The 11,809-nt window shown below is 43.8% G+C and overlaps 1 protein-coding gene and 1 pseudogene across 1 annotated transcript in view; one reads left to right on the top strand and one right to left on the bottom strand.

Annotated features, from left to right (window-relative positions):
* The window catches only part of Rok (Rho associated coiled-coil containing protein kinase), a 44,656-nt gene that overhangs the window by 6,444 nt on the left and 26,403 nt on the right, over positions 1-11,809 (bottom strand). The gene's annotated exons all lie outside the window — the stretch shown is intronic.
* On the top strand, positions 397-10,549 carry LOC141445694 (villin-1-like; annotated as a pseudogene).

The following is an 11,809-nucleotide window of genomic DNA, read 5'->3' as shown; positions in this document are numbered from 1 at the left end:
TAAAACATTTTACTCGTAACTTGTTATGCATTTAAAGATTACATAGAGGCTCGGCAGCGACGCAGGCGCATAATAAATTAAACAAGTGTATGTATAGTTAAATTAGAACGTGTATGCATACTTTTACGTTTTTTATAAGTATAAGTGTTGTTTTTGGATATAGACAATAGTTGCATTACAAAGTAGGTAGACAGAAGATGAGTGCAGCATGCAAACATGTACCCATTAGCAAAGAAAAGTGACTTAAAAGTAAGAAAGCTTATCACATTATTACGATACGGCAGAATAATTCTAGTCACTTAAGTTTTGACAAATCAGAGTCATTTTATGTGAAATATTTTCGAAGTCTCGTTTTTACGGATAAAAATCTTGCAATCCCGGGAAGACAAATGTGTAATGGATATCGATCTTGATTGGCGGGTACGTTTAAGAGAAGTTTGTTGGTTGGCGTAAGATGGTCATTGTGAACAGGCCTATAGCTGGCCCATCCAGGCCAATATCCGCGCTCGTCAGGCCCCTGCGTGCGCGCACTGCCGCTAGAATCTGGTCCTTATAAATACGCCTGTAAATTTGACAATAATAGCGGGTGGTCGCGGATCATCGTTTACTCGGACCACCGCCAGCTTCGCTATCTGATTTGACAAAACGGCGAACTCGGTGAATGGAGTCCACTTCTCGATCAATTTCAATGTTGACACCCACTTTATTGCAAATCGAGCTTAAGATGTTTACAAGATTCTCACCCTTTCTCAACGGACACCAGAGATCTCCAAATGTTAAGTCTAGCGAATTGATCCCGAACATTGTTCTCGTTTGTAAGTTAGATAGTTTTCCTTAACAAGGTCCAGTTCGGCTTCCAGCTTGGGCAAAACCGTCGTCTTGGTCTCCATGGCGATAACTCGATCTCCAGATCGGAAAACCGAGTCTCCATTAAGTTCCATGGTGTTTAAGGCTTCCATAGAAGATAATACGTTATTTATTTGAGTTTTCATAGAACCAAACTCCGTCCTAAGAGCTTTTATCTCCTCCAGCACTGCTGCTGTCCCAGACGAATGTCAGGAGTCGCGCGACACTGGGGCACCGTACGGCAGCTTTTCTGTCGGCATTCATCTTACGATAAGCCGTCCTTGCATGCCGATGCAGGCAAAGTGAAACTACCACGGCAAGCACCGCATCCAACAACGTCCCGTGACAGGCTCCTGCACATCTTACACTTCATTTTAAACGTGTAGTCAACTGTACAATTTACGATCACAGTAATTACGATCACAACCAAAAGTTGAGGGTGGCGGCAACATATTACGATGTTAACGGAAAGTTACGCGACCGATATGCTGCAACCGCTGCTTTTGCACTTGGGTCAGATTGCTCATTCATCATCATCAGCCGGAAGACGAATGTTGAGCAAAGGCAAAGCTCCCCCTAGTCTCGTGCGGCCCAATATACATAATAAGTTCAAGGGGATAACGGGCCTATGACAATGGAACAAAAAAAATTTTGTTTTTTTTTTGTTTCTCTATCGCTTTATGCCACGTCAATTTGACTTTATTCCCGAAGCAATAGATTCAAATCGCGCTGAGAAGTTTAAAAACCGCCAGATCACGAAATCCCCAGGCATATCATGGTGTGCCTCATACCTACGAATAAAAATATGACAGATCAGGGTAATTTTCTGGAACTATTCAGTAGTTCCATTTTAAACAAAAAAATATATATACCTCGTAGTCTTGCGTTGATTTCTTGCCGGATTCTTCTCACAGAGGTTTTTCCGAACCGGTGGTAGATTTTTTTGACATTCATAAGTGCTTGTTATAGCCTAAATTGAATAAAGATATTTTGACTTTGACTTTGAAACAAAACTTCAGCTAGAATTTGCCTCGGGACGCAAACGAAGTTGTCGTTATCCTACTCGTACCTACTGCGTGAAGACCGATCAAACTGATTACATTTGCACGTTTACAATCAGATCGCGTACCGCATGGCCCGCGGGGCGGATAAGGGCATGACGGCGCGCCGCATCGCCATCGCTCACGACGGTTACGAGCAGACCCTCCCAGCGGCGGACCGCGCGCTGCTGGACGCGCTGCTGGAGCTGCGCGCGCGCGCCGTGCGTCCAGCGGCGCCGCCGCCCGCCGCGCCACGCGCCGCGCGCCTCTACCGCGCCGTGCCGCGCGCGCCGCGCCCGCCGCCGCGCCTCGCAGCGCCCCGCAGCCCGCCTTGAGGAGGTCAAGCGGGCGCCGCTCTATAGGGAAGACCTGGCAGATGACGTGTTCAATGAGGGCTATAGTTTTTTGTCTTTCTAGATGGCGCCACTGTTGCGTGAGGTATTTAAGTGTGGCTTTCAAAGTCTGTTATAACATTACTGTAGAGGCCGAGAAGTAGTGGGTGGCCGACCAAGTAGGCCTCGGGTTGCGTGGCTGGAAACCCCACGTTCCGACCGAGTCTTGTATAGTGCTTTTCTCAAACAGGACATAAAATAAAATAAACAAGAAATCAAGCTGGCGGGACGCTTGTCTGGTCGCCCTGTTGTGTGCGCGCGTGTCGCGCTGGCTGCTGGCGCGGCGGACAAGGGCGGGTGCTGCTGGGCGTAGGCCGTGTCGCAGAGCGCGCGTTGAAACAAAAGACGGTCGCATTGCCGGCCAGCGGCCTGCAGGTTGTATGAAATCTCTTTGCAGGCCGCTAGAGTGACCGGGCGCAGGCAGGCGAGCCGCAGCGCCTGCATCGCGATACTTCTCAGCCTATTATTTGTAACACAACGTCAATATTTCATGTCATGTTTGAGAAAAATATCCTTCACGTTAACTTCCAGGGCGTATACATAGTGGACGCAGGGAGCCGCGGCGTATGGGCATGGGTGGGCCCGCGGCGGGCGGCGCGGCGGCGCGCGGCGCGCTGGCGGCGGCGCGGGGGCTGGCGCGCCGCGCGGCGCCACGCCGGGCCCGTGTCGGCCGCGCCCGCCGCCCGCGAGCCGCTCGAGTTCGCCGCGCTCTTCGCCAACTGGCGCTGGTGCGACAAGCGCCGCGACAACCGCCTGCGCGTCGCGCGCTCCGCCACCACCAGGCTCGACGCTGTCAGTCTGGCGGCTAATGCGTGGCTCGCTGCAGAGGTAAACATTATCACTTAGCTATAAGTTTTGACTTTAGTTACCTCAATGATATACCCATAGTGGATTGACAGCGGCGAGGCTTTCTTCCACTCGTCTATGAAACTTGACCAGCCACGCCATTTACATTCTGCTGAATTCTTAAAACTACCTAAGTACTAAGTAGACATAATGTTATAGGTATACATAATTAAATAAAAATAAATAATAAATAAAATGTAATTTTTATTTTATTTTATTTATTCGACCAACAGTTAATTAACTAATACAGGTGGATACAGAACATGTAACAATTAGAGCCATTAGTTTCACGGATAATACGAGATATTGAACACATTAGCACAAAGAAATGGAAACAAATTCAAAAAAAACAAACTAAATGGAAAACAAAAAAGAAAATTTTGAACATTAAAAAGGATCAATGGATGATCCATTGATTAGTGTTAAGTTTGGCTTAGGTTTGATGCCGTTTTAATCGGTACGATTAGATCGTCATACGGACACAGTTCGTTAATGAAATTCACTCATACAAGGTTAAGTATGTATGTGATTGACGTGAACTTTCTATAATGTATTTAGAAAGTGTCTTAGAAATGTGATTGACGGGTGCTTCGGGCTTTGGCTGACTGTTAAGTTTCAAAATGATCTGTGATGCCGTCACTGTTTACTGGAACTAAATGAAAAGAGTCGACCTGACAGCTAGTTATATAAGGGGAGTTATCAGTTATCAGACTTATCAGTGTGTATGAACCCCTCGCATATTATGGCCACTAGTCGCCGCCACTAAACGCGACCACACATAAAAAATGTACCCCGTGTGTGCGCGCGAGTAGAACGAAAAAACGTGGCCACAGGTAGCGAGCGCCGTCGACTCCCGCAGCTTGTGGCTCCTCTGGCGCTTAAACGATGGGAGGAACGCGTCCGCAATTAGTAGTAGAGGTCGAGCGCGGTCGCCACTAGTGGGTCAATGTGCGAGGGTCCCTAAAACGGGTGTTGAGTAGCGTTGTGTGCGCAGGCGCAGCTGCCGGACGACGGGTCGGGCGCGCTGCGCGTGTGGCGCGTGCGCGCGGGCGGCGGCGGCCGAGGTGGAGCGCGCGCAGGCGGCCGTCTTCTTCGCGGCGGACTGCTTCCTCGTGCTCTACACCTACCACGCGCCCACCGGCGACCAGTCCATACTCTACTACTGGATGGTAAATTGCCACTTGACCAGCGACAAGATCGTTCACTCACCAGCATGAATATCTGACACAGCAAAGCAGAAATATCTGATACGACTCTATAGGGCCGCCGGTAGGACGTGTAACATATTTTTGCACGCTCCACTGTGGCAGATATTAATGCAGGTGACTGTACTAGCTGTTAACGAAAACAAACTTAAACCTTAAAATGTACAATCGAGAAAAAAAAGAATTATAATGTCAATCAATAGGTAATAGGTAGGTACATCTAAAATACACATAAACAAAGTTTCATAAATCCTACTAAGTCTTACAGGTGTTATGTATGTAACTATGTATGTAAACTGTTTATTGTACAAAATAAGTAAACAAACACAATTGACAAACAATGAGATCTATGTACAAAGGCGAACTTATCATAGTAGACTTCATTAAATATTTGTGAAACTGTTGGTGTTTAATATATTAAAGTGCCCAGGTAGTGTATTTATCTGTCTGTTCATAACTACTTATACTTAATTAACAAAAAATATTTTCAGGGTGGCTCTTCGCCAAATGATTTGAGGAATTTGGGTGCTACAGAAGCCAAAGACCTCTACATTAAATTGGGGCGTCTTCCTGTTCAGGTATTTTAAATTATAGTGAAATTATCAAGTACTTAGGTAGGCCTTAAGCATAGCAGAGGAACGTAAATATCATTCTTATAATTTCCAGGCGTGGGTGTACCAAGGCAAGGAACCAGCGCACTTCTTGCAAATATTCAAGGGACGTATGATCACTTACGTCGGCAGCGCAGACGACTACGATCGTAAGTACGAGTATAAATCCAAGTTGAATGAAAACCTGCCAAAGAGCTATGGAGCGCAGCATTTTAAGTGTTAAATAAAAGAACACATCGAGTCCGAAAACCAGACTGTGTTCCAAAATTGGCATCATGGACGTAGGCAAAGCCACCACGAGGCTCAGGTGGGAAAAGGCGAGAGTTCTGTTGCAAAGATGTGAGTTCACGTTACCATTTAGTGGATACCCCGCGATGGTCATCGGCTCTGCATTGTAACAGGCAGGTCAAGGCCGAAACAGTCTTGTCTCATGACGAGCACTTCGAACCCACTACACAGTGACACAGCCATCGAGCATTCAATAAGTATGAACCTAGAGCGGAATTCTAATTTAATTTGTCTGAGATACCTACCCGCATTTACATTTGTTGACCACAACTTCGTCTATTTCCTGCAAGAACTTTCAAACTTTTCTGGAATAAAAAGTAGGTAGGTGCCTAGGTATAATATTAAATGTGGATCCGAAATGGAAACAATTTTAAAAACAATTCAGCAGTTCAAATTCCCCATTCATCGATGGACATTGGGCACATCGCAGTTCTTAGTCGATAACTCGGTCGACATACAGCGTGTGGTGACGCCCCGCAGACGTAATAGCGACTAGTGAAACCGAATGCAGGCAGGTTATGGAAATCTCCCGTACCCCGCATTATCCGTTATCTATTAATGAAACTGAGCCTTCAGGCCCTGGTTTCTCTGACCACCCGCCGCCGGCGACCGGTGACCGACGCGTGTCCGCGACCGACGACATTTCGAATGTTTTGTTCGGGAATGTTAGCGCGGTGGTTTCTCTGAAACGCACCGGCGGCAAGTAGTTCAACACCGCGCGCCGGTGACGTTTCAGAGCAACCACCCTCAAACATTCCCCGAACAAAACATTGACATCGTTGGTCGCGGACACGCGTCGGTCACAGGTCGCTGGCAACGTTGCATTTATGTTAGTTTTTCTCGATTATTCCATAAAAATTTAATGAAAATTAAAAATGTCTGATAGAACTCTTCTTAATAGGTATATAAGTTAATGTGTCTACTCCAATAATTATTCGTTATAGACTTTTATTTTCTTTAAAAACCGTTCGTTCTATCAGACAACATTTTTAATTTTCATTCAATTTTTATGGATTAATCGAAAAAAACTAACGAAAATGCAACGTTGCCAGCTCAGCAGGTATAAACGCTCTTGACGTGTTGCAGCGAGCGGGCGGCGCGTGGTGGCGCCGGCGCGCGCGCTGATCCGCGTGTCGGGGCAGTACGCGCGTGAGGCGCGCGGCGCGGAGGTGCGCGCGGGGGCGCGGGCGCCGCGGGCGCGGCGGGCGCCTGCTACGTGCTGCGCGACGCCGCGCGCGCCTGGGTCTGGTGCGCCGCCAGCGCCACCGGCGACGAGCGCGAGGTCGCCAAGAACATGGCCGCCGCCGACCACACGCTCGTCATGCAAGGTAACTGAGGCGATGGAGAATACGGATGACAAAAGTACAGTCGAAGGGCGTAAATAGATGTATAGCCATAGCGTCAAAATGAGGCATCGACCATACGCTTAGCGGCTGAAAATTCTGTAATAGTACATGTGTCTTAAGGGCACTAAATAAGGAATTACGAACTAGAGACTATTAGAAACCTGAAGTCGAACACTGGGGGCTTTAATGAGTCGATGTTCGTTATTCCAGTACCGCTCGTGCGACCTAAACGTGTAAAACAAAAAATATTATTTTTACCAAATTGCCCATACTCGTACCGCTGGCGCAGCTCGGGGCCAGCTCTCGCAACCCCCCTTCAACTCAGTCATTTCGGTTTTAATCACAACCCGAAAAATATTTTTAAAGAACCTTAGTACCTATGTGCAAATTTGGCTGGCTTTCTGAACAGGGTTAAGGTAAAGAAGTTACAATTCCAGGCAAAGAGAAGCCGGACTTCTGGGCGGCCATCGGCGACCGCCGCGAGCTGCTGGTCGCGGCGCCGCTGCAGGAAGTAGAGCGCCCGCTGCCGCCGCGCCTGTTCTACGTGTCTCTGGGGCTGCCGGGACAGTATACTTGTACGTTCATCTCGAATAACTCATAAGCTATTTTTCGTCCCGATATTTCTACTTAATAGGGATGAATTCTCAAATAACCGCTGGGCTTTGAGTCATAAAATTTGCACGTCTGTTTTTAATGCAACCGGAGAACCACGATGCAATGAGGGCTAGTCCCGTTTTTTGTCGACTAAAACTGGCGGATTGTCATGCGTCAGGTTTATATACGTATGGCTTTCAGAACAAATTATTACGGGCGTGCAAACAAACTTTAGACCATAAAATTAGTGCATTTAATCACATGTTTTCCTTCAAAAGCCGTGGTAAATTTCAAATGTAATTCCGCACATGTTTCGAAAAAACTCAGAGGTGCGAGCCGGGGTTTGACCCGACCTTGTTTGAGAGGCGAAGGTCAAAACTAGGCCACCACGGCTTTCCAAGAAATTGCAAATTGTATTTAAAACTTTCCAATTTCGCATCAAGGTAGCCTCCTTATACAGTTATACATACCTAAATTGATAATCAGATATAGGATAATGTGTCTTCAATGGCGTATTTTTAATAATAGTATTTGACATAAATGAAGTAAACTAAACGCTGATAGCATTTGACATTTTGTAGAATACTACATGATTTTTCTCAAAATGTCCGTAAAGTTGACATTATTCTTACATATCAGAAGGTGAAGTGCATAGTTTATGGTCAGCGAAACCCAAAAGTTAATTGCAGGCGCGCTTGTAATGAATTAGCGCGCCTGCAATTCAATTTTTTTTTAAGTTAAAAGGCCATGGAAATGTTGCCAAGTCGTATACAGCCAAGTTTAATGGCCGGTATCAGATTTTATTGAAACTCACTTTTCTTTTGGGTCTGAATAGCTTGTGGTGTTTTCGGTGGATAAATACACCTGCAGTTTATTTTTGAAGAAAAAGGCCATAAGAAAAATATTGGAATAAAATTAAATTTTACAATATAGAGAAAGGTTTATTCTAATTCAGATTATTTTTTTGAGAAAAGTTTAATATTAGTCATGGAATAGAAGCTGGCTTCGTTTAAAACGTTCGCAAGCTCGTCCGAATACTCACTCAGACAGCATTTGTATTCCAATACGACATAATTACTATTATCGCCCCCTGATAATGCCTTCAGGGGTACCCCGATTGGAATGATCCCCGCCCCTGGCCCAGGACGTCAGCTCAACTGTTCGTACCGTGTTGCAGTCGAGGAGATAATCTCATTCAGCCAGTACGAGCTGGCGCCGGAGACGGCGGCGGTGCTGGACGCGCACGCGAGCTTGTTCGTGTGGCTCGGCGCGCATTGCTGCCAGCGCGCCCGAGACGACGCGCGCGGCATCGCTCTCTCGTATCTCGCGCAAGGTAATGCAGGCTTTATCCGTTGAGGGTCAGAAGAGGGTGAAGATTAATAGTACAGGGTTGTTAAGTCTACTACTATAAATATATCAATATGACCAAAATTATAAGGACACGACGAATATACACGGCCTTAATGTTAAGTCAATAAAGTAGCACATATTTTTGTGGGTGACACTCTTTCCCGGCCCGGATAACACCGACATGGAAATACCGGCCCTGTTTTTTGTGTACACGCCCATAGAAACTGACAGGAGCTTCTATGGGCGTGTATACGAAAAACAGGGTCAGTATTTCCAACCCGGTATTATCCGGGCCGGGAAAGAGTGTCACCCATTTTTGTAACTTTGGCCGTAATCTCGTGATCTTCAAATCAATTCTAATAATCTATCTTATACAGGGTGTTAAAAAAATCCTGTACTATACTGTAATTTATATTAGAGCTACTGATTATTAATACAAGTGGAAAAACATTTAAATTAGATTTTTTTATATTGTATGGAGATAGTTAAGTCTTATTGTGAATTTGTGATCAACTTCCATACAAAACTAAGTGTCCTTTCCCCAGACCCGGCGGCGCGCGACCCCGAGACGCCGGTGATCGTGGTGGGGCAGGGCCGCGAGCCGCCGCACTTCACCGGCTTCTTCCCGCACTGGAAACACTCCATGTGGAAGGTGAGTCTGCGTCTGCTTTGTATTAGATAAGGTACTAATTACAAACAAGAAAAGAAAAAAAAAACGTTTTGATAACACCAAAATGAGTCATTTGCCCTGTGCAATTCTTTAAACTATGCACTATGCAATTCGTGGTATGCTGCGCTGCACATATTAATATTGACTAACGAACGCCGCCTATTTTGCAATCCCTTCAGCGTTTAACGTGAGCTAGATCAGGGATTCCCAAACTAAACTATTTTGGGCAAAACACCCCTTTTCCAAAATGAACTGATGCCTTAGACCTCATAGCCTAATTACTTTAAAAATATCCTATCTCTACTTTTTCCCTATTGATGAATAATACTTGCCAATTTCAAAACTTCCAAAATCAGTTTTCGTTTATGTCGCCCCCCGGAAACCAATTTCGACGACTATATGAATCCCTGCATAAGAGGACGTTAGCTCAAGTCACTCTCTACGAGCGTCTCCTCCCCAGGGCCACAAGACGTTCAGCGCAATCATCAGCGCGCTGGAAGGCAAGGCGATCGTGCAGGGCGGCAACAGCGCGCTGCAGAGCGGCAACAGCGCCAACCGTTTCGACCAGCACGAGAAATACCCGCTGGCCGTGCTGCGTGGCCCAAGGGACCATCTGCCGCCAGACGTCGATCCTCTCACGAAAGAGGTATCAATACCAAGTGCCATCCACGAAGACGCGTGATTTTGTCAAAATTAGACATTAATGACATTGTAATAAGAACCACGGCACGCGTCATCGTGAATGACTCTACCTATACTCATCTACTCGAATAAACTGCCACTAATGTCATATAGACATCACATACTTTTGTCAAGGAAATTATAGTGAAAATGATTATTAAAGGGTTCCACCAGTTTATCCAGTACAAAAATAAAGTAAGAATAATTAAATTGTAAAATAAACAAACTTGACAAGTGACTGTACAAGTTCTCTAGCTCCACGTTCATAAAAGTTGAAAGTAAAATGTTTGTTTCCAGCTATACCTAACCCACGATGACTTCGTGTCGACCTTCCAAATGCCCTACAGCGAGTTCCGATCTCTGCCGGCCTGGAAGCAGAAAGATCTCAAGAAATCCGTGGGCTTGTTCTGAGCCCGTACCCAGTCGTATTCATCATCAGTATTTTAATAGTTATAAGGCCACAAAACATAAACTTTCGCACGAAACGTAGCCGTTTGTAGTTCCCGCCTATTTGGGACCTAATACCAACACTGCTAAAGCATTTATTAGTCGTTCACGATGTTATTGTTATTATTATAATTGTATTGAATTGTTATTGAATGGTTTTAAATTTTTAATAATGTTTTATCATGTAAACCTCCTGTAAGTTTCGAAATAAAACCAAAAGTTTTAAAATGTTATTTATTTTTTCACAAATGTAGCACTTATTAACTAGGCATTAATTTTATGATAAAATTAATTAATAATCTTTACAATATACAAATTCCTTAAAAATCCATAAAATATTGGTTTATTTTAAAACATATGTACATTATAATAACTATTGATAGATTTAACATAGTATGCCTAGGTGATATGGGAGTGGGCCGTAGCTAAGGCACGTGGTATTAGTATATTGCATGACACCTAGTATTTAGGCATGTTTCGTATTGTTACGCTTGCGCGAGCGCGCCCCCGCGGGGTTCACGCGAAAACAAAAGTTTAAATTAATAGATTCATATTATAGAAATAACGTTATAAGTATTACCCACTACGCGATAAATTGTTAAGCCGAACGAATTACATGAGCGGTAAGCTACATACTTGAGAAGTATCTTTACAAATGAGAAGCTAGCTAGTTAGGAACTTATAATTTTAATTCGATAAAAAAACGTTATAATAAGAGATGTAATTCAATAATAATAAATAATTTACATAATATGATTTTACATTGTCCACTATCGGCGTGTTCCACGATAAGACAATTTGGGAGTATTTCTTTAACCACTCACGAGTACAGTGCTACGATTATTCGAAAAAATACTCCCGAAAAATGTCACGTAATAAAATCAGGTTTATAATTATGCATAGTAAATAACAATATTATAATTATTATTATTATACTGAATTAATATTAATGACAAGCACGGAAACAAAAACGTGGACTATTAAAATAAGACATTGAAATAATTTTGTTTATTCTGATTTTCAAATTTTCTTTGGCAAACAAACCATTTCCGAACGCGTGAAACATAAAATATCATGGAATGGCGAACACAATGCAACAGCTGCCCTTAAAACCCCTTTACTAAAACTGGGCGGTTTTAATTTGCTTTAAACCTTGAGAAAATAATAAAAAAATAAGATTTTACTCATTCAAACTATCGAAAACGTTCAACTAATACCGATTTTAAAAACCTGAATATCAATCATGAATTAACTCTAAATGTACACAAAACTGTATTCGATAATAGTTCAAATATTTATTTTTATCGCAAAAGCCCGTTTTTTTTAAAGGAGTCTATTAAAAATGCATCTAAAAAAATAAGCGTATAACTACGATGATCGCAATCTATCAAACACTTAAGTACCTAAGTAGATTTGAAATTCGTTATGTCAGTACATAAATGAACAGAGATTGTTTAGAACTTAAATCTAAAAAAATAAAAGCGATAACTGGA

This window comes from Choristoneura fumiferana, chromosome 3, assembly GCF_025370935.1.
Source record: "Choristoneura fumiferana chromosome 3, NRCan_CFum_1, whole genome shotgun sequence".
NCBI classification, from domain to species: Eukaryota; Metazoa; Arthropoda; class Insecta; order Lepidoptera; family Tortricidae; genus Choristoneura; species Choristoneura fumiferana.
Note: the sequence above shows the minus strand (reverse complement) of the source record. Positions and strands in the feature narration are given on the sequence as shown.